Here is a 25,462-nt window from a genome sequence, read left to right as displayed (position 1 = left end):
ACTGGTAGTCATTTATGCTGTGCCAGAGGCTGCTGCTGCATGAATGAATGAGGAACAGGCCAAAGCCTGGCAGGTCTAGCTTGCAGACAGATCAAGAGGAACCAGCACAGCCATCTTCTCCAATTCTGAGTTTACTGACAAAATACCCAACAATCAAACCGGATATTCCAATCACACATTTAAATGAATTAAATATGAATTGACAATTCCATGGAAAAGTGCTGTTCTGTGAGGAGCAAACAAACCACTGTTGTAACTGTGAGATAAACTGTAAATCTATAGATAATTTTACATTATTGAACAGAAAATGATATTGAATCTATAGGTATAGAAAGCAGAATGTACTGGTATTTCCAAGGTAACACTACTGGGAGAAGATTGAGTATGATTTTGGGAAACTGGCTGGCTGCCAAGTTTCATTTGCAATAAAGTCACAAAGGAGATTAAGGACTGGAGAAACTCAGCAGGTCTGACAGGAACTGAGGAGACAGAGTTACTGTTTGGAATTCAGTGCAACTGTTCTCTGCAAACAAAGAGATGTTGAAACGTTAACTCTGGTGACAGAGATGTTGCCAACTCTGATGAGTTTCTCCAACACTTTGTTATTATTTCAGATCTCCGGCATTCATAATACTTCAAATAAAAGTCAAACATCATCTGTCCCTTCCATGACAAAATGCAGTTTGACAACTCCACTTCTTACATTTTTATGGTGAAAACTGAAGTGAAACAGAGCCATGTATGAGTATCCATTCTGTTTGGTATTTTCTTCTCAGTGCTTGTCCTTTTTCTTTTCAGCAGACACGAAAGGAACTCACCGTACTGAATCAGATAATAAGCTTGACAGCCAATCTAGACAGAAAGCAAAGATAAAAATACAGAGAACTGTACGGATGTCTCAATTGCAACCCAAGCAATGAATATTATGGATTGTCTCTCCCATGAATGTGTTTTTTTCTGTATGCAAGTCAAGAAAAATCTGTTATAGAACATGGAAAGTACTCCAACCATGACCACACTAAATAACGCACTACCAGAAGTGGTTAGCGAATTCCACACCCTTAGACACAGAGACAGAGCTAAGACTATCTGGCTCTTGATCTAGATATAGCAAAAGAAGCTGTCAATCACCGAGTCATGAAACATATAGGGAATTGAAACAAGCGGATTCTAACAATCAAGGAGAAAGAGATTAGAAAGCCTTTATTCTTGGCAACACTTGTAAAACACGGATAACTTACAGCTGCTAGGAAAGGAAAATCAACTTATTTTTTCACCACTTGCTGCTTAATTATACAAGAACAAAATCACAAGTGTAGCTGTGCTCTCAATGGCCAAGTATATCAGGGCTCATTAAGGACAAGGTAACTTTTATGGCTTGGGGACATTTGCAGGAGGGAAGACAGTCACATATCTAAGGACCTTTTGCACGGGGAAGGAGCCAGAGCCAGAAGACAACCAGGACACCAAAAGCTAGGTTTCAACAATGCTTGCCAGCCCCTAAATGTTGAATCATGCACCTTGGGGATTTCAACTGTGGGCTACACAAGCCACCATGATGACTGGCGGCAATAACAGCTAGACAAGTGGTGCCAATACTGAAAGCAACAACCAACCACAATGACAGGTGATAAATGCAGTTACTGTGGCAAAACCTGCCTCAGAATAGAGGGAACTGGTTATAGTGGTATTACCACATTGGTGAGCCAGAGGCTCAGGTTAATGGTCTCTAGAGTCATCAGTCCAAATCTCATCACAGTAGCTGATGGAATTTAAATTCAATTAGTAAAAAAAAAATCTGGAAATGCAACCATGAAGCTAATCTCCATTGTTATTGAACCGAATGGTTTTTTTTATGATGTCCTTCAGGAATGAATATAAGCCATAAAGCCATAAGGCATATGAGCAAAAGTAGGCCAATTAGCCATCAAGGCTCTTCTGCCATTCTATGAGATCATGGCCGATCTGATGATACACCACTCCATTTTCCTGCCTTTGTCCCATATCCATTCATTTTCTTATGATTAAAAATCTGCCTTTCTCAGTCTTGAATACACTTAATGATCCATTCCCAATAGTACTGTTGTAAGGAATTCCTATTTTGGCTTAAAATGCAACTCCAGACTGTCAACGTGGGTGACTTACTGCTGTCTGAAATAGGCTAGCAAACCACTTGCATAAGGGCATTTAGAAATGGACAACAAATGGATGCACACATCACAAAAAATAAAAAAAGTGAATAAATTCTTAACCTTCACACAGTACTCAGAAGTGCAAAATGAACAACTACATTCAGACATGATTAAAATAGATTTGAAACTCCATTCATGTACCAATTTTTATCTTTTTCTTCTCACCGATTGTAAAAGTACCCAATCATTTGTATTAATATAGTACTGGGAATTCAAAAGAAAACTAGATTTGGAAGTTAATTTGACAAATTAGAAATATTTCTGGTATACTGAGCACCCCAAGTTTAAGTCAATATTGCTGTTCTTCAAAGTAACCAAAACACACGCTTGTTCATTTCTTTTGTCCTGTTCCCTCAAACAATTTTTTTTCATCAAAAAGGAATTTCCAAGTCTGTAGTTTATTCATACCACCAAGATAATCATATATTCTTCACTTCTGAATTACATATGTCCAACCTATGCATATTTATCAGACGTGGTCAAGCAAACAGCAGTCTAGTTATTTTAACTGCTGCGTAGAGGCATGATAATCAAACATAAATCTGAAGTGGAAGAAAAATAAAAATCACCAATTAAGTTATCCTCTTTAAAACAGATCTATCCAATTGTCAAGTTGAAAGGATCAAGAAAAATGGCAATGGCAACGGCAGGGAGGAAACCAGCCACAAAAAGATGATTTTACCTTCAGCTTTTATAAACCATCCATAACTAAACACAGGAGCAGAGGTAGGCCATTAAAACTGCTCTGGCATTCATGGAGATTATGGCTCATCTGATAATTTTTAATTCCAAACTCCCTCCTTTTCCACATAAACCTCAATTCTCTCACAGATTGAAAATCTCTCTTTGCCTTAAATATGCTTTATGGTCCAGCATCAACAACCTATTGCGGTAAACAATTTCACAGACTCAATATCCTCATCAGAAATTACTCCTCATCTCTATTTCAGATATGCGACATCCTAGCCTGAGATTATGCCCGCTGGTCTTAGACTCTGCCAAGGAGGGAACAAATTTCCACATTGACCATGTCAATGTCTCCAAGAATCTTACCTCTCATTCTCCAATATTTCAATGAGTACAGAGCCAATCTACTTAACTTCTCCTCATAAATCAGTGTCTCCACAGGTGGTATAACCTATTCCGACAAGAGACTTCTCCCCTTTATATTTCATACCTCCACCCATATGGATTCTGCATCTTCTGATTCAATAAGACTTCTTGCTATCTCATTCCATCCGTACCCACAATGCTACTCCATCATCCTTTCCTTCCATCCTGTCCTTTTGAAAACGTACATCTGAATGTTTAGTTCTAAGTTTATCTCCATGTGACAGGTCTCTGTAGCAGTTATAAGTTCATACGTGTATTTGTGTGGTGAATTATCCTGTTTGTTCTGAATACTACATGCATTCAGTTATTAAATTTTGCCTCATCGTTTCCCACCCACCTTTGATCCTATTTACTGCTTTGTTTTCTGTGTTTCTATATATTGTCCCTTCCTGCCCCATTCTGGATACCATTATCCAAAAAGCTGCAACATAATGCAGCCATATCCTTTTGCTTTGTGGCCAACATTTCCCATCTCCTCAACCCTCCCCCAACAATTTTAGTGCAGTTGCATCAACCTCCACAAGTCTTAATGTTCAGCAAAAGACTCTACTTGATTTTGCACTGATATCAACTTTAGAATTTTGTAAATGTTACAAGGTTGGTAATTACATTAAATTTACCCTACACGTTTGTAAAACACATTCCCCATTACCATATGAAACAACTGAACACCCACAGGCCCTCACAAACAAAATTGCTTTGAAGTCATATTCTGTTATCTGGGCCTGGAAAGATTAACAGAACGGCAATGGACAACATAGTTGGCAACACACGTCATCAGCTGTCCTTTGATTTATGGCTGATGTCTACTCAGGATTACGAATCTTTGCTATGGGTCTTCATATGACTGAAAAAGCTGCCTCTTAACACAATGAGCCTTAGGCACATGAGCTAGTGAAATCTAGGGTGCAGGATTTGTTTCCTTTCCTTCCCTTGCCTTCTCTGCCACCACTCTGCTGCATCGAGAATTAAAGTACTTTGAACCTTTTGGACAAACTGTTGCCATTATGAGTGAATTGGTAGAGAACTCCTCTCAGATGATTAAAAGTATACGCTGCTGCACTTCAAGGGAAGCATCAAGAGTGTCTTTGATACATTCTCTTTCCTCTAAAACTGTAGAGTCGATCACTTAGCAACCTATAGATGAATCCATGGGTAAACCACCAGAAACTGAGTTTTAGCCATCTCAATATTGTGGCTACAAAAGCAGATCATCGTCTACGTCATGGTCTGTGAATCCCGCAGCAAGCTACCGCTCTCTTGACTCCTCAAAGCCTGTCCAATATGTACAAGGAACAAGTCAGGAGCGTGATGGAATACTCTCCACTTGCCTGGATGAGTGCAACTCCAACAAAAGCAGCTTGACACCATCATGCCAAACTTGCCACCTGACTGCACCGCATCTACAAAACACTCACTCCTACCGCATCAACTCTCAGTAGCAGCAGGTGCATCGTCCACAAGATGCACTTATAAATTTAGCGAGGCTCCTCAGACAGGATCCTCTAAACCTGCATCCACTATCTAGAACTTCAAGGAGAGCAGATACATGAAAATGCCTTCACATTCAAGTTCCCTCTAAGCCACACAACATCGGAGCCTGTAACAAATTGTCACTTCTTCAGTGTTACTGATCAAAATCCCAGAACTCCCTCTCTACAGCATTATGTTTGTATCCACACCAAATAGCCTGCAGCGGTGCAAGAAGGCAGCTCGCTACCATCGTTAGGGCTTCTTGGGATGAGCAATTCCACAATGCACACAATCCGTAAATGAATTGAAAAGAAACAAGCAAATGGATGGACTCTAATAAAGTGGAGGTTTTCAAAAGGGGCTTGCTCATATTCAGTCTCCAAGCAATCATCTTATGGAGATGCCGTGAAAAAGAATCTCCTCCTGACTTCAGGAATGTGGCAATTATCATTTTCAAGAAGAAAAATAAATCATGCTAAAGGAACTATTGAGGTAACATTCCCTTGTTCACAAGTCAGAAAAATTGAGACATGTGTTGGTCCCAAATTGCTCACTTATTGTGTCTGAAGAAATCCTCCTAGAGACAGCGTGGCTTTACATTCAAGGGGAACAAACAACATGGTCTCTGTGATCAAAGAAATCCAAGAAATGTTAAGAACGTCAATAGGAGTTTTTCATTGCATTAGTCAACCTGATTAAAACATTTAACAGAGCAAAGCACAAGGGTCTGCAGATTGTGCTCCAACGATCTGGCGTCTCAGAAACTTTATCACAAATCCACAACAGTTAAGGCCACCACTGTGTGGAGTTGAAGGAACTAAAACAAATGTCTTAAAAATCTAGTTGGTGGTCAAGCAAGGCTATGAGATCCAGAGTAATTCTGAATCACAATACTGGATTCAAAATGTTAACTGTTTCTCTCTTCACATATTCTGCCCAAGTTGTGCGTTTCTTCAGTATTTTCTGTATTTGAGTTTAGCAATCTACTCAACAGAGCCGATTCACCCCCAAGTTCAACTGTTCTCTTGTATCAGCATTAAATGCAACCTCAACTGCCATGTCAAAAATTAAACTGATCATCATAAGGCACACATTCTACAGTTTCTGGATGGCTGTTGGGTCATTACTCACTCTGCACCAGATTTTCAAACAATCCCATTTCTTAATTTTGCTTACACAAAACTCAGCCCGGGAGCTGGTAAAACTCAAATCAAACTATACAAAATGAGTCATGGATACCATTCCCATAAAATGTTGAAGACAATTCTGAATATCCAGCAACACCTATACTTTCGCTGGCATCTCTCTCAAAAGGCTAAAGGGTGATCAAGAGGACACAGCGATCAAGCAGATCAACCGTGCAAGCTCAACCCTCTACAAACTAAGCCAGCATGTGTTTGACCACAAAAAGTGACATGAGTTGAAAGAAGTTCTAGTTATGAAGCAGTTGTCATCATGTTCCTATACCGTTGAATGACAAACTACGTATTAGTGACGCACAAGAATGCTGAACAAATTCCAACTGCAATGCCTCCTGTTGATAATAAAACAGGCATTGATTATTTTCTCCCCTTTGGCCCAGGAACTCCCCATCTACGTCCGTGACACCACCCACGCCCTCCACCTCCTCCAGGACTTCCAATTCCCTGGCTCCCAACACCTCATTCTCACCGTGGACGTCCAGTCCCTATATACCTATATTCCTCATGCAGATGGCCTCGAGGCCCTCCGCTTCTTCCTGTCCCGCAGGCCCGACCAATCCCCCTCCACCGACACCCTCATCCGCCTAGCCGAACTCGTCCTCACCCTCAACAACTTCTCTTTCGTTTCCTCCCACTTCCTGTAGACAAAGGGGATAGCCATGGGCACCCGCATGGGCCCAAGCTATGCCTGCCTCTTTGTAGGTTATGTGGAACATCCCCTCTTCCACACCTACACAGGCTCCAAACCCCACCTCTTCCTCCGTTACATTGATGGCTGTATCGGCGCCGCCTCTTGCTCCCCAGGGGAGCTCGAACAGTTCATCCACTTCACCAACACCTTCCACCCCAACCTTCAGTTCACCTGGGCCATCTCCAACACATTCCTCACCTTCATGGACTTCTCAGTCTCCATCTCAGGTCACCAGCTAGAAACCGATGTCCATTTCAAGCCCACACACTCCCACCCCTGCCACAACCACCCCCAGAGGATCCCCCTCGTTCTCACACACGACCCCACCAACCTCCGGATACAATGTATCATCCTCCGACACTTCCGCCATCTACAATCCGACCCCACCACGCACGACATTTTTCCACCCTCACCTTTGTCTGCCTTCCGGAGAGACCACTCTCTCCGCGACTCCCTTGTTCGCTCCACACTCCTCTCCAACCCCACCATACCCGGCACCTTCTCCTGCAACCGCAGGAAATGCTACACTTGCCCCCACACCACCTCCCTCACCCCTATCCCAGGCCCCAAGATGACCTCCCATATCAAGCAGATGTTCACCTGCACATCTGCCAATGTGGTATATTGTATCCATTGCACCCGGTGTGGCTTCCTCTCCATTGGGGAAACCAAGCGGAGGCTTGGGGACCGCTTTGCAGAACACCTCCGCTCGGTTCGCAACAAACAACTGCACCTTCCAGTCGCAAACCATTTCCACTCCCCCTCCCATTCTTTAGATGACATGTCCATCATGGGCCTCCTGCAGTGCCACAATGATGCCACCCGAAGGTTGCAGGAACAGCAACTCATATTCCGCTTGGGAACCCTGCAGCCCAATGGTATCAACGTGGACTTCACAAGCTTCAAAATCTCCCCTTCCCCCACTGCATCCCAAAACCAGCCCAGCTTGTCTCTGCTTCCCTAACTTGTTCTTCCTCTCGCCCATCTCTTCCTCCCACCTCAAGCCGCACCTCCATTTCCTACCTACCACCTCATCCCGCCTCCTTGACCTGTCCATCTTCCCTGACTGACCTATTCCCTCCCTACCTCCTCACCTATACTCTCCTCTCTACTTATCTGGTTTTCTCTCCATCTTCGGTCTGCCTTCCCCTCTCTCCCTATTCATTTCAGTTCCCTCTCCCCATCCCCCTCTCTGATGAAGGGTCTAGGCCCGAAACATTAGCTTTTATGCTCCTGAGATGCTGCTTGGCCTGCTGTGTTCATCCAGTTCCACACTTTGTTATCATTGATTATTTCGGCCACAGTCTGTTCTGCTAGTTAACATGATCATGAATAAATTGAACATTTCAATGTCAACATGCTACCCCATAAACCTTCACACCACGGGCAATTAAAAAATATATCAACAACACTCACGATTTTTTTCAATCATGCTCAAAGACGGAGTTTCCATATCCCTCTGGGGTACAGAATTCCAAAGATCTACCACCTTCCAAGTAAAACAATTTCTCATCTCAATCCTAAAATGTATCACCTCTTTTTAATTATGTCACCTGGTTCTAGGCTCAACAACCAGGGAAAACATCTTAGCCACTCTATCTGGTCTATCCCTTTAAGTATTTTCTAAGTTTCAATAAGAACACCTCCGACTCTAAATTCAGAATATGTGCCCAGTTTCCCAAACTCTCTTCATGGTACATTCTTGCTATCCCTGGAAAAAACAACTGGTAAATTTTTATTCCTTTCCTTCTTTGGCAGTATCATCTTTCCAGTGATAATGAGTCCAGGCACGGTCTAAACAAGCTGCTATAAAATTAAAGCAAAATTTGATTATTCCTGTGCTGAAATCATCTTGCAATAAGACCAAGATTCAATTTGCCTTCAAATAGCTTGCTGCACCTGCTTGCGAGCCTTCAGTGACTTGTGAACAAAAAGACAAGTTTGTTTTTGTACACCTACACTTTCCAACTCTTCCCACTTAAAGTAGTGCGCTGCACACCTGTTCTTCCTACTGAAGTGAATAACCCCTCAGTTTTCTACATTAAATTCCATCTGCCATGTTCTTAACATTTACTAAATCTGTCTAAATCCTCCTGAAGGTGCTTTACACATCACACACTCACTCAGGTTTGTGTGACCTAAAAATTTGGAAACATCCAAATCATTGATACGTATACAGACACAGTACCAGTTAGTGCCCAAGTTCTGATCGTCGCCGTCTCCTGCTAGCCGCCATCAGCCAGTGTGAGCAGTAACCCATGAATTCTTATTGTTTTCAGTTAAGCAATCCATATTTCACGCTAGTACACCACCACCTAAACCATTTGCCAACCAACTCAGTCTCTCATAAGAAAATTGCGCTATACTCAGAATCAACCCATGAACCTTCTCTGGGCTGTATCCAATGCCAGTACATCTTTCATTCAGTAAGTGCACCAAAACCATTTAAGGTATTCTAGGTCTGGTCTATGTAGTACCATGCATAGTTTAAAAAGATTTCTTATTCGTATACGCCATTCCCTTTGAATTAAAGGTTAACATTTCGTCTTTCCTATTACCTAAACTTGTGTACAAACAATACATCCACCATCTCTAGCTACTTCCTTTCAGAAGATGCAACTGGAGACCTGATGGTTTTCGCCCCATTATTTTCCCCAGTATCTTGCCTTCAGTGGTAGAGATTGTATATATTATTTCCTTCCTCCTTCTGCCCCTTGATTGTGTTTTTTTTAAAAATTCCATTAGTGTCCTCTTCTATGTAGCCTTACAGAGTGTACGCTTGTCAGTTCCTTGTTTCACATTATTATTGCCCCAGCCTCAATCTAAGGGGCCTACCTTCATTTTGGCCTCTTTCTGCCCTCTCATATCCTTAAAAGAAGTTCTTGCTATCTGTCCTGATATTACTTGCAAGTTTACCCACAATTTTTTTTCCTCTATTTCCTCTTATTTAGTCACCAATTTCTGAGTTTTTAAGATTTCCTGATCTTCTGTCCAGTAATGAGGCAACTACAATAAATGAACCCAGTAAAAGATCCTCTGTGTTAGGGAGTCTGTAGATTACTCTAACCAAAGTGCCCTTCCCCTTTCATTTTCCACCCCTGCCTCCACACCTGTATGGATTTTACATCTTCCGCACTGACTTCTTTCAAAAGCAATTCAATTAGTCTAATCCATGTTTCTTTTCTATATCCCTGCAATCCATGTTCCTCCTTCAGATGTTTAGCCAACTACCCTTTGAAAGCTGCTCAAATCTGCTCCCATCATCTTCTGTGTGCTTCCCAAATCCTAACCATTCACTCAATACTTTGCGTCACCTTTGCTCTTTAGTCAAGAAGCCTAAAGCCTTCCCCCTTGGCTATCTTCAACTACTGAAAACAGGGTAAATAAACAAACTACATAAACTCTTCCTGATTTTGAATGAGTCAAATGTCCTCTAAACATTCTTTGCTTTAAGTAAGACATACCCTGCTTTTCCAGTCTATCAACATTATTGTAATACCTGATTCATGAAACTATATTTATTCACTTTCCAAATAATTCCTAATTTCAAAATAGTGATGCCCAAAATTAGACAACACTTCAGCAAGACAAAGTGGTATTTTATTATAGGTTTAGCAGAAACTCCTGCATTTTGAATTCTTGGACTATTTATAAAGCCAGGATTACATATGCTTTATTAACTGCTTTGTTGAACTGTCCTCCCACTTTTAAAGATTTGTGCACAAACATCTCTAGATCTTTTATGTTCTTGCATCCAACATGGGAAGTGGTTGGGAAAAAAAACAACTGTTGCACAAAATCTATCCCCTTTGTAATGGTGTAACTACTGATTAACACTGATCCTCTCACCATCCACACTTCTGGAAAAGCCAAATGACAAAGTTTTCAGCCAAATAAAAATAATTTCTGAAAATTCATCTTCAACTCCCGATTACTTCATCTTCAATTACTTCCCCATACATCCCCATTACTACATCTTCAATTACTTCAAATGCAGTAAGGGCACTTCACATATCACTATAGATTTATCTGCCACTTAAACTTTTTTTTTGAGCTTACAGGTTCAAAGTTCCATCTCGTTTGATTTATTCATTCCACAAAGATTCTGATTCAGGTAACTCCAATCTCAGAGGTACAGTTCCTTCCTGTTTCACACTGATACCATCACTACATGTTGTAGAGCACCTCCTTTCAAGAAAAAAAAAGAGTATTTCTCTATCCATCTTCAGTCTGCCTCTCCCTCTCCCTACTTATTTCAGGGTCCTCACCCCATCCCCCTTTTCTGATGAGGGGTCTAGGCCCAAAACGTCAGCATTTGTGCTCTTAAGATGCTGCTTGGCCTGCTGCGTTCATCCAGCCCCACACTTTGTTATCTTGGATTCTCCAGCATCTGCAGTTCCCATTATCTCTAGTCTCCTTTTAGACCTGTTTGCCCTTCTCATCCTATTCAGGACACACTGGGGGACTTTAAATATTATGAACTATGACATTCTGCATTTCTTTTTGCCCACGACACTGGTGACATGACTTCTCTTATGATCTACTTCAGAGCCAATGATAAAGAACATAATAACTGGTCATCTTGCTTTGCCTTTCCACATATGTGGCAATAACCCTTCCAAGCTGTCAACACACTTAAGACTCTACATTATAATTGTAAAGAATTCCCTCTCACCTTTGTTACTTTTGAATCTTTTATGACTGCAATCATTTTTCCTTGCAACTCCCACCAGGTTGGGAGTTTCAGGACTTTGACCCAGCAACAAAATAAATGCAATACATGTCCAAGTCACTGTGGAACATGACAGCTCAAATGCATACTGCCCTTGCCCTATAAGGTGGTAGAATTTAAGGGTTGCAAGGTGGGTCGTGACGACATTAGCAAGGTCTTTTTAAAAATTAATTCAAGAGATATGGTGTCCAATCCTAATTGCCTGTGAGATGGTGGTGGCGGTAAGCTGCCTTCATGAACCGTTGCAGTCATTGATGTATTGATACTCTCAGTGATGTTGGTACTGCAGTACATCCTCGCATAGAACACTTCAAGTGAAACACTAATTGTGAACGGGGTACAAGTTTCAAGTTAGTGATTACGCTATTAAAAAGGAAGAGGTGCTGTGCGTCTTATAAAGTGTTAACACAGATACGTCCCCAGGTCCCGATGGGATCTATCCTAGAATATTGAGGGAGGCAAAAGAACAAATTGCTGGAGCATTGACAGACGTCTTTGTATCCACTTTGGCCACAGGTGAGGTTCCAGAGGACTGCAGAATAGCCACTGCTGTCCCATTGTTTAAGAAGAGAGGCACGGATAATCCAGGAAATCACAGGCCTGTGTGTCTCACATTGCGGTACGGAAATTGGAACAGATTCTCAGGGACGACGCCTATAAGCATTATAGTAAATGGACATTTAGTGATAGACAGGATCGTTTTGTGTGGGGGAGATTTGTAATTTACAAACTTGATCGAGTTTTTTTTCCTGAGGTGGTGACAAGGATGATTGAGGAGGGAAAAGTGGTTGATATCGTCTACATGGAATTCAATAAAGCCTTTAACAAGGTCCCTTGCGGCAGACTGGTATAAAAGGAAAAGTCACACTGTATCAGGGGTGTGTTGGCAAGATGGATACAGAACTAGCTTAGAAGACAAAGGGTAGCAGCGGAAGGATACTTTCCGGAACGAACTATTGTGACTAGTGGTGTTCGACAGGGATCAGTGCTGGGACCTCCGCTGTTCATGATCTACCTAAATGATTTGAGAGAAAACATGACAGGTCTAATTACTAAGTTTGTGACAATACCAAGATTGATGGAGTTGAGGACAGTGAGAAGAATTGTCAGAGGATGCAGCAGGATATAGATCAGTTGGAGGCATGGGCAGAAAAATGGCAGATGGAGTTTAATCCAGATGTGAGAGGTGATGCATCTTAAGTCAAGTACAGGTGAAATTAATAATGGCAGAATCCTTAGGAGTATTGATATGCAGAGGGACCTGAGTGTGCAGGTCCACAGATCACCGAAAGTGGCAGCGCAGGTAGATAAGGTAGTTTAAAAAAAAATGTCGATTGGGACGCTTGCCTTCATTGGAAGGGGCACGGAGTACAAGGGCAATCAAATAATGCTGCAGCTTTATAGAGCCGGAATATTGCTGGAACTTAGAATATTGCATACAGTTCTGGGCCGCACACTACCAGAAGGATGTGGATGCTTTAGACAGGGTATAGAAAACGTTTACCAGGGCACTGCCTGGTATGGGGTACTTTAGCCATAAAGAAAGGTCGGATAGACTGGGTTTGTTTTCACTGGAACGCAGGCGGCCTAGGAGCGACCTGATGCAAGTTTATAAGATTGTGAATGGCATGGATAGAGTGGAAAGTACAAGGCTTTTTCCCAGGGTGGAGAGGTTAATTACTGAGGGACAAAGGTTCAAGCTGAGGGGCAGGTGGTGGTAGCTTAAAGGCGACGTGCCAGGCATGTTTTTCATACAAAGGGTGGTGAGTATTTGGAATGCACTGCCAGAGGTGACTGTGGAAGCAGACACAATAGCAGCATTCCAGAAGCACTTGGATGAATATGTGAACAGGAAGGAAATAGAGGGACATGGACCCTGTATGTGAAGACAATTTTAAAATGAAGGGTAAAAGGTGTTGGCACAAGATTGGAGGACTAAAGGGCCTGTTTCTGCACTGTACTGTTCAATGAACAAAACTATTATTGGAGATACTCCCACCCAAGAACTGAATAATATTCTATTGTACTCCAAGTTCATGCCCTGTACATTGTGGGCAAATGCTAGTGCAGCCAGCAGTGACATCCTGTGAAAGACCCACCAATAAGATGCTGATGGTGGGTGTCTCAGCAATGTAATGTCACCAAACATCACTGGGAGGCGGTTAGGTTTTCTTTTTGGCATTGCTTGTCTCACACAGTTCAGATATCATTGGTCATGCATCAACCCAAGGCTGGGTACAGATAGACAGACCGCTTAAATTTTCCTTATATCTAAAGTTAACTAGTGCAACAGCAGAACAAATGAGCTTCTGTGCTCTCTAACTCTCATAAAACCACATCCAAAACAATATTATATAGTTCCTATAATGTAGCTGCACAGTTCCATGGTGCTCTTGAAGTGCCATAAACAAAACGCAAAACCGAAAAAGTCTGGAATTGACAGCCATGTACCTCAGTATGGTGACTATGATAATGACAGAATTTTGTTAAAAATTCATCTGCTTCTCTAATATCTTTCAGGGAAATAAACTTGCTTTTCTTCCCTGGTCTACAATGCTGTTGACTCCTAAGTGATCTCTGAAACAATTAAGGGCAATTAGGATTAAGCAAAAATTAGGAATGGAGTTAAGCATTGTGCAAATTATTAGTGACTAGCCTTCCTTCTGGCTTGGGGATATAAAAGTCATTAAATATCTGTTGAAAAGAGCTGGTCAGGGGAGCTCCTGCAGCAGTGTCCTAGCTATGAGATGACTGCCTTGAACAACACAATCATTTTATGCCTGGCATGACACTAAGCACACAAAATACACGCTTTCTGATCTCCGGTGACTTGCAGTTTTACGAGAGGTCCTCAGTACCATCAATTGAATGCTGCCTTGATATCTAGGCCAAATCAGTCCTACATTAACTGCAAAGTCAGTTCATTTGAATGTCTGGACCCCTCAATGCTATTTGACAGCACTCTCAAGTAAATCATCTGGATATTCCTTCCCTTTCTTATGTCAATCCAGCTTGACAAAGGACTTGGACTGACTCAGAAATATTCCCCACAGATGCCATCATTCTGGGATGCTCAATCAATCCCACATATTGTGGTCTTAACACACAGCCTGTACTGCCACAATCCACATCACTAATACATGCCACTTTCTCAAATAACCATTAAGATGTAGGATAAGATAGGATTCGAGGGTTCAAGTTACCAGAATGCACAGTGTTATTATCTACAAGGGTAGGAATACAGAAAACTGGAAACTTCATTTGAGGTTCCAGTTACCTTTAGCTTTCCAACAACTTAGTCATTTTCAAATGAAACAAAATAGCTTTTCAAGTCCTTTGCCTCCTCTGAACATACAAAATCAAGGTAATGTTCTGTGATACTATTGTTGGATGAGTAAAACAAAAACCTGGTTCAAATTCCAATACGTAGATGGGTTTTATTGAATTCAGTGAAAATCTGGAATTAAGAGTCTACTGACCATGACGAAACCATTGCTGACTGTCGGAAACATCCATCTGGTTCACTATCATCCTTTTGTCACCTTTACTTAGTATGGCCTGCAGTCCTCTGCGCAATTTTGACTTTTTTTTCTGAAAACAGAATATAACTGCAACTGCACAAACATCTTGGATGAAACAATTCACATACGCGTCTGCTCATGGGCAGCACAGTGGCTCAGTGGTTAGCACTGCTGCCTCACAGCACCAGAGGCCCAGGATCAAACCCCCCCCCCCCCCCCCCCCCCCCCACCTCAGGCAACTCTCTGCATGAGTTGATGCTAGGTGCCCTGGTTTCCACCCACAGTCAAAAAAGGTGTGGGGGTTAGGTGAATTGGCCAAGCTAAATTGCCCATAGTGTCTCAAGTGTGTAAGTCAGGTGGATTAGGCATGGGAAATGTAGGGTTACAGGGAAGAGGGCAGGGGGGGGGGGGGGCGGATCAGGGTGCAATGGTCTTGAAACTGGGGGGAGGGGTGTATTTGTTGGGCTGAATGGTCTGTTTCACATTGTGGTGACAGCATGCACGAGTGTTATTAAAGATTCAACAATAGGTGACAGTTTTAGGGTTGTTACCTTTCTGCTTATAGAACATAGAACATAGAACAGTACAGCACAGAACAGGCCCTTCAGCCCACAATGTTGTGCCGACCATTGATCCTCATGTATGCACCCTCAAATTTCTGTGACCATATACATGTCCAGCAGTCTCTTAAATGACCCCAATGACCTTGCTTCCACAACTGCTGCTGGCAACGCATTCCATGCTCTCACAACTCTCTGCGTAAAGAACCTGCCTCTGACATCCCCTCTATACTTTCCACCAACCAGCTTAAAACTATGACCCCTCGTGCTAGCCATTTCTGCCCTGGGAAATAGTCTCTGGCTATCAACTCTATCTACGCCTCTCATTATCTTGTATACCTCAATTAGGTCCCCTCTCCTCCTCCTTTTCTCCAATGAAAAGAGACCGAGCTCAGTCAACCTCTCTTCATAACATAAGCCCTCCAGTCCAGGCAGCATCCTGGTAAACCTCCTCTGAACCCTCTCCAAAGCATCCACATCTTTCCTATAATAGGGCGCCCAGAACTGGACGCAGTATTCCATTTATACGTTGTGTTTTATACCCTCTCTCTCTCTCACGCTGTGCTTGGAGGAAGGAGAGAGCTCCAAAAGCTTGCGTTTTCAAATAAACCTGTTAGGCTACAACCTGGAGTTGTGTAATTTTTGACTCTGGGCAATTAGGGATGGGCATTAAGTGCTGGTCAAGCCAGCAACACTCTTATCCCATTAATGATTTAAACTCTATTCTAAACAAACATTCTGTAAATACTAGTAGTATTTATTGTCACATCTCTGAGATCAAATTCCCAGCAAAGAAAAGACAGAAAACAATTAGAAAGTATATTAAAGACATCAGCAGGATTTCTAGAAAAGTCGTGAGTTCTACTTCAGTTACATAAGTAGACAACACAGATTTATTCACACTTTCAAATGAATTTCACGACATATGCGGTGCCCCACCAAATGAAACACCCGCTTTCCATACAGCCTACACCGAAATTCAAATTTCCCCAGACTTAAGCAAACTATTTTCTGACAACAGTCAACAACATTAATTAAAAGCTCACCACATAATAGTTAATTCTGAACTCAAAATCTACAAAATGAATTTTGAAGTATTCTTCTCCAAACTTTCAGGCTTCCCGAAATCTCCTGTCTTCCCTCCATCCAATCTTAAATAAAACAAACAATCAAGGCAGGCATTACTTGCAACACTTGGAAAGATCACCTTATTAAAAAATATTAGAAGCATACATTGAAGTCCCATTGCAAGGTTTTGAAGATCACAATAATATTTGGATACTGACCTTTTCAATTAGCATTAAAAAAGTTACTGCAGCAGTATATTTGCAAGCCTCAATGACAGACAACATGACTATTTGTTCACAACTTAGCTGGTCAGTGCAGCTTTGCTATGACATTGATAATCACAGTTCCAGCTTTAAATTGGTTGAGAGCTGGTGTTTGGAATGTATTAGTAGACAATATTAAAAAAGATTACATTATGTAATCTCTCTGTTGGACTGCTGACAGACAGTTCCAGATACCAAATTTGAAATTAAAGTCTGCCTGTGGCAAACAACAATTTGGCACAGGAGAAACAGCACTGGTTTCAAAATAGTGTGAATGCAACCCTTGCATAAAACCATAAAGACAAAGGAGCAAAAATAGGTCACATTCAGCCCATCGAGTTTGCTCTACCATTCAACGGGATCATGACCGATCTGATAACAACTCCATTTTCCTGCCTTTTCCCCATAATCTGAAATGCTCACTGCTTGAAACTGTCTCAGCCTTCATATACTTAATGATCTAGCCCTGACACCTGGCTGTGGTAAATAATTTCACAGAATTACTACTCTCCAGAAAAATTCTTCATTGCTTTCTTAAACGTGTGACCCATATGGTCCAAGGCACTCTCACAAGGGGAAACAACCTTTTCACATCTATATTATCAAGCCCCCCCCACCCCTAAAAACACTTAAATGCTTCAACAAATTTACCCCTCATTCTTCTACATTTCAACAAGTACACGCCCAACCTACTCAACTTCTCAGAACAGCCCCTTCATACCCAGTATTAGCCGAGTGAACTGGGAATGGCAAGTATCACTTGATCACAATTTACTAGATTACACTATCTTCATTTTTACTTTTTCTACCTTTCTAGTATTTTGCAATATGTATCTTATCTGTTCATGTCATTTTCACAACTTAAAACTGTAATAAGAAGGAAACAATTAGCCATCTCATACAAAAAAACTGCCCTTAAAATGTTGTGGTCAGCCACCAATAATTAGCAGGGCAATTCTTTCTTTGACAGAATTGTGGGAGAAGAGGAAGGAAATAACACACAAAAACAAAAACAAAAACAAAAAAAAACATGCAGAACTACCTAGGGCCCTTTTCCAAAACAATATCCACCATGGTGTGTTCCAGAAGAGATCTAAAAGCTGCAGAGAAAGTAAATTTCGGTAGGGCGATAGAGAATGCAGCAATGCAGTTATCTTCAAGGGAAAAAACATGGTCTGGTTGCTATGCAGAGTCCAGTAAGAAAAACAAGTATGCACATGTAAATCAGAGATGCAGAGGCTTGGGGAGCACTTTGTAGAACACCTACACTCAGTTCACAACAAACGACCGTACCTCTCAGTCGTGAACCATTCCCTCCCATTCTGCAGACAATGTGTCCATCCTGGGCTTTAAACTGGTTGAGAGCAATGCCACAACGATGCCACCCCAAGGGTATAGGAACAGCATTGCATATCTTGCTTGGGAACCCTGCAGCCCAATGGTATTAATGTGGAATTCACAAGCTTCAAAATCTCCCCTCCCCCTTAGCATCCCAAAACCAGCCCAGCTTGTCCCGCCTTCCTAACCTGTCCTTCCTCCCACCTATCTTCTCCTGCCACCTCAAGCCCCACACCCATCTACTACCTACTAGCCTCAACCCACCCGCTTGAGCGGTCCATCCTCCCTGGACTGACCTATCCCTCCCTATCTACACTCACCTTTACTGGATCCACCCCCTCCTCTTTGATCTGTCTGTCTCCTCTGCACCTATCTTTTCCTTTATCAATCTATCTGCCTCCCCCTATTTATTTCATAATCCCCTTCCCCCATTTCTGAAGAAGAATCTAGACCCAAAAAGTCAGCTTTCCTGCTCTTCTGATTCTGCGTGGCCTACTGTGTTTATCCAGCTCTACACCTTGTTAACACACACGTATGTGCTTGCCAAGGACAGAAAATCAGCTCAATTTCAATTCTCAGCCTCGTGAGATCAACACTAATAACCATATTTGAATACTGACAATTGTATTCAAGAGTCAGCAGGGGTTTTAAAAAAATACAACTAGCAAACTAATCAAAGTTTCTACAGTACTTTTAAAATATTGATCTTCATTCCTCAAGCCTGGCAAGAGTAGCCATGCAAATCAGAAACCTCATATCTCTTTTATACCACAGAAGGTGACATGAAAACTACATGTCAATTTAAAGTGATGATATCAAGACAATGCACATTAAATCTGAAGACCCCTGCTTTGCTTGAAAATCCAGTCGTATTATTAAAATAAAACACAGCCAGATATCTAAGACATGAATGAGAGTCTGTTAAAAGAGGACAGTCACTGAAATCCAAACATGATTGTGTGGCATTCAAAATCAAATATGCATGTATGCAATGTAGGCATCTATTAAAACAGATTTTCTCTGATGAGAAATATAACATTATATTTTTTGATTCCTTTGTATCTGTTATTCTTCTATCCAACTGGTTCCCACGTAACTTGTTTAACGACTGGATTAAATGGATTGACAGACATGACTAAGCCAAGAGCATCCATTATACCATACTGCTTTAGAAACTGGATCAGACTGCAGGCAAGTTGGAAATTACATTCACAGTTTACTTTGCTTGTCTCCTTACAAAATGGTAGATGTACTACAGTTTAAAATACAAACTGATCAGTTAAGTAAATCATTCAAATATGTGTAGTCTTGGGATTCCTATTCATTTCTCAAGTTACTGGTCCATTTAAGTCCCAAAGCAATTTTCTTGTTTACTATCCTTATTACCTTTTTCAAAATCTATCCATTTAGGTTTCATCTCCTATTTTGTGCATGATGAATAAATTTCCTTTATGATGTACAATAAAACAAATCACTACAGCATTGCCTTTGAGTTATTACACTATGTTTAAAGTGAACTATAATACTGTATCCCTCAAACGTTAAATTATTTTTATAAGGTAATGTTTACATAGAAAATGTGGACAGATGGGAAATCTTAATTTTAAGGATCCAATGTGAAATTTAGGTATCACATCAATTCTATTAATTTGTCAAAATATATTTGCTATTAAATACCAACAACAGCACAAACTGGTAAATGTGTTAAAACATGCTGGTATGGAAAATGTAAACATGCTTCATGCAATAAGGTTGATCACTTGAGGTTGAGCTAAAAGATATTGATAGTGGAAAGAAACAACTAGCCCCTGGTAATATCCTTTGCTATTGTGCCTTGGAACTCCTTACATACTGAGAAATTTTCCTACCTCCTGAGGAGATAATATGTAGTGCAGAAAACTGCATTCATTCATCCTAGGTTCAATATTGATTATCAGGGTGTTTCTTTGCAAATTCTAATGAAAACGCTATTTTTTCTCCACTTAGAAAGGTATGAAAATAACAATAAATTATTTTGAATTATTTCACTTTTATTGCAAAGGAATCTATGGCAGCAACATTAAAAATTATTCACTGAAGAAACCAAAAACCAATACACATTGTTAAACTCCAAAAAAAATTTCAAAGCTTAACTTCGAATTGAATCTCACTGGGTGAAACATACCTTCAGCGTTACACGTGTATTTATTTTACTGGGGTGCTGGACAAAGATGCTTATCTACTCCCTACAATGCACTTAATGCCCAACTTTGTAAAACATATGCAATTAAATATTTATTAAAAGTCTCATCCTTCTCATCACCCTGTTCGAAAGTAGACATTTATTCATGATGAATATAAGATCAGGTTTGCTGTTTTAAGCATTTCAACAGACATTGACCATTTGGACTCAAATGTAAATATAAACGCTATGGGTATTGTTCAATAGTTTGCCTCAGTAAAATTGCCTGTGTGTAAAAATAGTAGTATTGGGAGGATTCACGATTCTTGTGGTAAGGAAACTACCGACAAGGAATTTACAATGAGGGAGAGGTGGGGCCAAAGGCAGACAATGCAGCAGCCGAAAGAGCAAAGGATTCAGTAAATTCATTTTTAAAGTGGAGTAAGACCAATGGAGCTAAGTTACAGACACATGAATGGTGAGAATCTAAAAGAAAAAGATTCAGGCTTACCAACCTTAAAGAAATTCAATTCACATACAATGATTCAGCAAAATATCTTTCATTTACTGCACTCTTTCAATCTGATTGTGATTTTTATATACCAACCTCATCCGAACGGTAGATATCTTCCAATCTCGATCATCTATTTCACCTTCAGAGCTACATAAGGTTATATGCTTTACATTTGTACGTGACCCCAGTGACATTATCTACAAGTACATGTCAGGTTTACCACAACATTCATTGTTTAATTTCACTAATATTTAGTTGAAGAAAATGATGACTCATCCAAGATTTAATCACCAGACTGGCAGTTACTTGCGGGGCATGGCAACAGCTTTGGCATTGTCAATGCAAGCGGAGGTAAAATTAGGTTACTGCAGCAGAAGTGAGTCTCATGGGTGTCGGCCAGGTGTAATTTTTTTTAAATCAGAAAACTCAGTACCATGCGTCTACAAGTGAGGAACGTGATAGAGCAGACCAAGAAAACACCCTTCAGCACATCTAACAAATTTAGCTGCCCGAAAAAAAAAACCCCTTTCACTTATGACCCAATACAATTCACATTCCAAGCCGAAACGCTTTTGGCTTCGACTTAAATCGAGTACTTAAAATCGTACTTTTCCACCAATCCGCTGAGGAAAAATAAACACCAACGACTAAAGCCTGGAAGATCCCTAAACATTAGTGATTATCATTATACTAAAAGGCAGAAGTGAAAATGCCTCTGGCCAGAAATAATATCCGACACATTTATATTCTATGTAAATGACCAAGTACAGAAATGCTTTCTTCTCTGCGCCTTGCGTATTTTTTATGTTGGGGGCGGGGGCGAGTACAGAAAATAATGGCATTGGGGCAGACAAGAACCTGCAGTGTCTGGTGATCCGATTCCCTCATTTTAAGCCACATAATATCAGTTGTAAGATTCCATTTGAGTCTTACTGAAACAGCGCAATTTTGCGCATAACACTTGTGCCTCTATAAATAAAGCTTTTAAAAAGGAACACAAAACCATTTCCTGTTTACTAAACTGGTCCCGATTCTCTGAGAACCAAATCTGATTTCACAGACGCACACGCACAGAAGTCAGGATTTACGAAGCTTTAAAATGTCTGCATTCCCGAGAGAATTGTAATTCGTAGTACTAGACTGCTACATTGTAATTAAGTTTATGGAATTAAAGCTACTTCACTAGGCCTCGTATTTACTCAATAGGTGTTTAGATGAGTCACTTATTAATTTTAAAAACCTCCACCTAATTATCGACAGATTTGATTTGAATTGAATTACTTTCCCTTTTGTCTTTCCAGAATGATCCTAAACCAACCTGCGATTCGGTCATCCAACACTTAATGGAATGGTTGGCTAGTCTCAGTTTCGTGCCCTCACTGCAGCAGCAGCCTGTCATTATGAGATTACTGATATTATTTGCCAAACGGATTCGGATAACCCACACACAATGCTGCTTTACTTACCACAAAGCCAATATTAAATATAAAGCCGTTTTAATTCAACACAAGACGCGTCACCACTGCCGTGCCTCAGACAACTACAGCATTATCAAAGAGAAACTGCTCTCTCTCTCAAATAGGACTGATAGACGACCGCTTTCCTTCAACACAAAACCAATCCGTTCAACAGCACAAAAAAAACACACGAACTGCAGCAAATTTAAAAAAACCGTTGCCCTGCAGTCATCCCCATATATTTGTTATCTGGGCAAATATTTACTCCAGAATGAAGGAGACTGGGGAAAGAGGGCGTGGGACCATTGAAATCAAAAACAAAAGGGAAGTTAAAACAAAACATTGTCGATAACATTCAGACCAGACTTCGCCACTAACCCCATCAAAAAAAGTGAAAAGGACGCAGATGCATGGCTTTGACCAAAAGAGTAGGTAGGACAAGCTCTCTCACACGCTTTCTTATTTCAGTCACAACGCGTTGTAAACCGATTTGCTGTCGCGGGCCTGTGCTTCCATCAAAAAGCATTCCCGTTAAAACATACATCAATTCACGAGTCGGCCTTTTACCTTCTCGGAGGGACGTAGGAAGAAACGCGTTAAAAAAATTTCTGGACCGGAGGGGGTGGGGGGGGAAGGGAAGGAATTCTTTAAAACAAAACCTCTGTACACCCACCGGAAAAGCAAAGCGCACGCTGTAACGTTGTGTATCTTTTTAAAAATGACAATATATACATATATCATAAAATAAAGCGAGAAATTATAAACGGCGAGACCTTTGATAAGGTTCCATCTCCGGGACGGCCTTTGACTTTCCGCGGGCCCAACGTTTCCTCCGATTGGGCGAAATTCCCTCACGTGACCCTCCAGCCGAAGACTTTTGTTACGGGCACGCCGATTGGTCGGTTTCCGGACCTCGGCCCTGCCCTTTCGACGGTTTACAATTTTTGAAAAACTAATCCGCTTTGTACAAATATACATTAAAGAAAATATCAGTTCGATTCCCCCGGGCAAGTTATCGATCAGTATGACCCTCCCCCCAGCATCCTACTCCCCGCAGTTGAAGAATTAACGGCGGCTCCGATACTCGTTCCCGGCATCCACCAGCGATTCTTGACAATCCCGTGACGTAACGTCTCCGAACAGACTGGAATGTTCTAGAAAATCCTGAGGCTCTCTGCAGTGAGTGAAAGAACAACTTCCAGTCGCGCTACTCTTGTAGAAAATTCGCGTGAATTGTCTCGTAGTGTGTTAGCCCCTACAGCCCCTTGCAAGTTTCGTTTCGCTTAATTAATTAAAAGGAGGTTGGTGCACTATAAATTACCGAATTTCGTTGGTGTTGACAGTGAGGTGGAGTCGGGGGAAGGGTGATTGTGAAAAAAAACTGAGGCGATATTTTGGTGGAAGAAGCTACTGCAGTATTTTCTTATTAGGAATAAAGCTTGGTGCTGTTAGAGAAATGGCATGTGGCTGTTGTTTGCGGAGGCGATGGTTTGCTGTTGATGACAGATAGGGCGGGGAAGGACTGCCTCAGGCGCTGAGCACTTTGTGTGTGTGGGTGGGGGAGGAGAAGAAAAAAACTCACGCAGGACCGTCAATGCTTGTTTGACGAGAATGCGCTGTGGTGAACATTTGAAGTGGGGGGAAGGGTGGACGCAGGCACTTCCAGTGGTCTGGGAAGTGGGGGGGTGAAGGGCGGATAAAGCTGGCGCAGGCGCCGGAATGTCTTGGTTGCACCGATATGTGTTGGTGCGATCGTTTGTGTAAGATGGGGGAAGGGTTGGCGCAGGCGCGGTGAAAACTTTCGGTTGTGGTGGGTGAGGGGAAGGAGAAAGGGTTTATGATGCGCAAGGGAGGAATTCGCGCAGGCGTCGAAGGAGCGATATATGGGGGGTGGGGAGTAGGAAGTGGAAACCGGGGGCGGGGTTGTTGGGCTATGTTGTACCGACTTGACCTCCCTCTCTGGTTTCTTTCAAGCTTAGGGTCTGACTGGGGTATGGATATTATTCTCAGCTAGATGTACCAATAGTTTTACTTCAGCGTGGTTGGTTAGATGTGGCAATATTCTTAGGTATGGATAGACATGGAAGTGTTGTTAGAGGGAGGGTAAACCTTGGCGGCTGTATGTCTGGGAGCATTACGCGTAGGTGGTGTTATTAGCTGATGTCAAGGGCTCTACATTTAAGCTAAGATCCTTAAATGTCTGGAGTAGAATCTTTTGCTCTCACTGAACGATGGGTCGGGAATCTTGTGCGCAAGGCTTGAAGGGGTAAATTTTAGTTGTGTGTAGACGTCAAGTATGTAGCCTCTTTTGAGGGGTTCCTCCATAATGGGGAACACTCCAGAACGCGGATGATGAAATGTACTAGAAGTCGCTCCGGTCCGTGTCGACGATTTTCCCCTTCACTTGGTTCTTTTCCCACGAAACAATAACAGACAATGCTCGAAGCAGTCAGCCACGTATTGCGCGTGGGTAGAGAAACTCTTTTAGGTTGCCGATCTTTCATTAGAACTAGAGATAATGGGAACTGCAGATGCTGGAGATTCCAAGATAATAAAATGTGAGGCTGGATGAACACAGCAGGCCAAGCAGCATCTCAGGAGCACAAAAGCTGACGTTTCGGGCCTAGACCCTTCATCAGAGAGCATCTCTGATGAAGGGTCTAGGCCCGAAACGTCAGCTTTTGTGCTCCTGAGATGCTGCTTGGCCTGCTGTGTTCATCCAGCCTCTCACTTTCATTAGAACTAAATGTTTTTAATGTGTTCCGCAACTGCTGACTTCTCTACAAGTAACGTGGCCCTAGCATTTCTATTGGTGACTACCGTATGCTTCGTGCGGTGTTTAATAAATTGTTCATTTTAATATGAACATCGTTTGTGAATTCTAATTTCAATTTAATATTGGTTTTAACTGATCGGTAACGTTTGCAATATGGAAAATCCTTTGAACGATTTATTTAGCTGCCTTTGAGTTTTCAGTGAAGAAATCTGCATTCACTTAATTTCAACTTTAGTCTTTTCAACTTAGTTTGCATTGCATTTTAAACACATTGTAAAATGTCCGCTAAGGAAGGAAAAATAGCTAATAATCACTTTGGTTGAATATCCGCGTTTGCCGGTCAAAAAGAATGCTAAGGAAGCTTTTTCACTAAGCCATGTTGTGGTCTTTCAGTTCATTAA

At 41.5% G+C, this 25,462-nt stretch overlaps 2 protein-coding genes across 9 annotated transcripts in view; one reads left to right on the top strand and one right to left on the bottom strand.

Annotated features, from left to right (window-relative positions):
- Positions 1-23,403, bottom strand: part of ankrd12 (ankyrin repeat domain 12) — a 164,522-nt gene extending 141,119 nt beyond the window's left edge. For 2 of the 7 annotated variants that reach the window (XM_059646222.1, XM_048528545.2), the window contains exon 1: positions 23,059-23,402. The gene's annotated coding sequence lies outside the window, so the exon portion shown is untranslated. Of the gene's footprint in view, positions 1-22,294; positions 22,461-22,663; positions 22,841-22,958 lie in introns of those variants that run through there. The other 5 variants (XM_048528554.2, XM_048528549.2, XM_048528551.2 and 2 more) reach the window with 5 other exon arrangements.
- acss2l (acyl-CoA synthetase short chain family member 2 like) overlaps positions 22,565-25,462 on the top strand; it is a 133,036-nt gene continuing 130,138 nt past the window's right edge. The window contains exons 1-2 of one of the 2 annotated variants that reach the window (XM_059646227.1): positions 22,565-22,713; positions 23,326-23,464. The gene's annotated coding sequence lies outside the window, so the exon portion shown is untranslated. Of the gene's footprint in view, positions 22,714-23,165; positions 23,465-25,462 lie in introns of those variants that run through there. The other variant, XM_059646225.1, reaches the window with a different exon arrangement.

The sequence above is a fragment of the Stegostoma tigrinum genome, chromosome 5 (genome assembly GCF_030684315.1).
Source record: "Stegostoma tigrinum isolate sSteTig4 chromosome 5, sSteTig4.hap1, whole genome shotgun sequence".
NCBI lineage: Eukaryota > Metazoa > Chordata > Chondrichthyes > Orectolobiformes > Stegostomatidae > Stegostoma > Stegostoma tigrinum.
The sequence above is the reverse complement of the archived record's forward strand: the minus strand, read 5'-3'. Positions and strand labels throughout refer to the sequence as shown.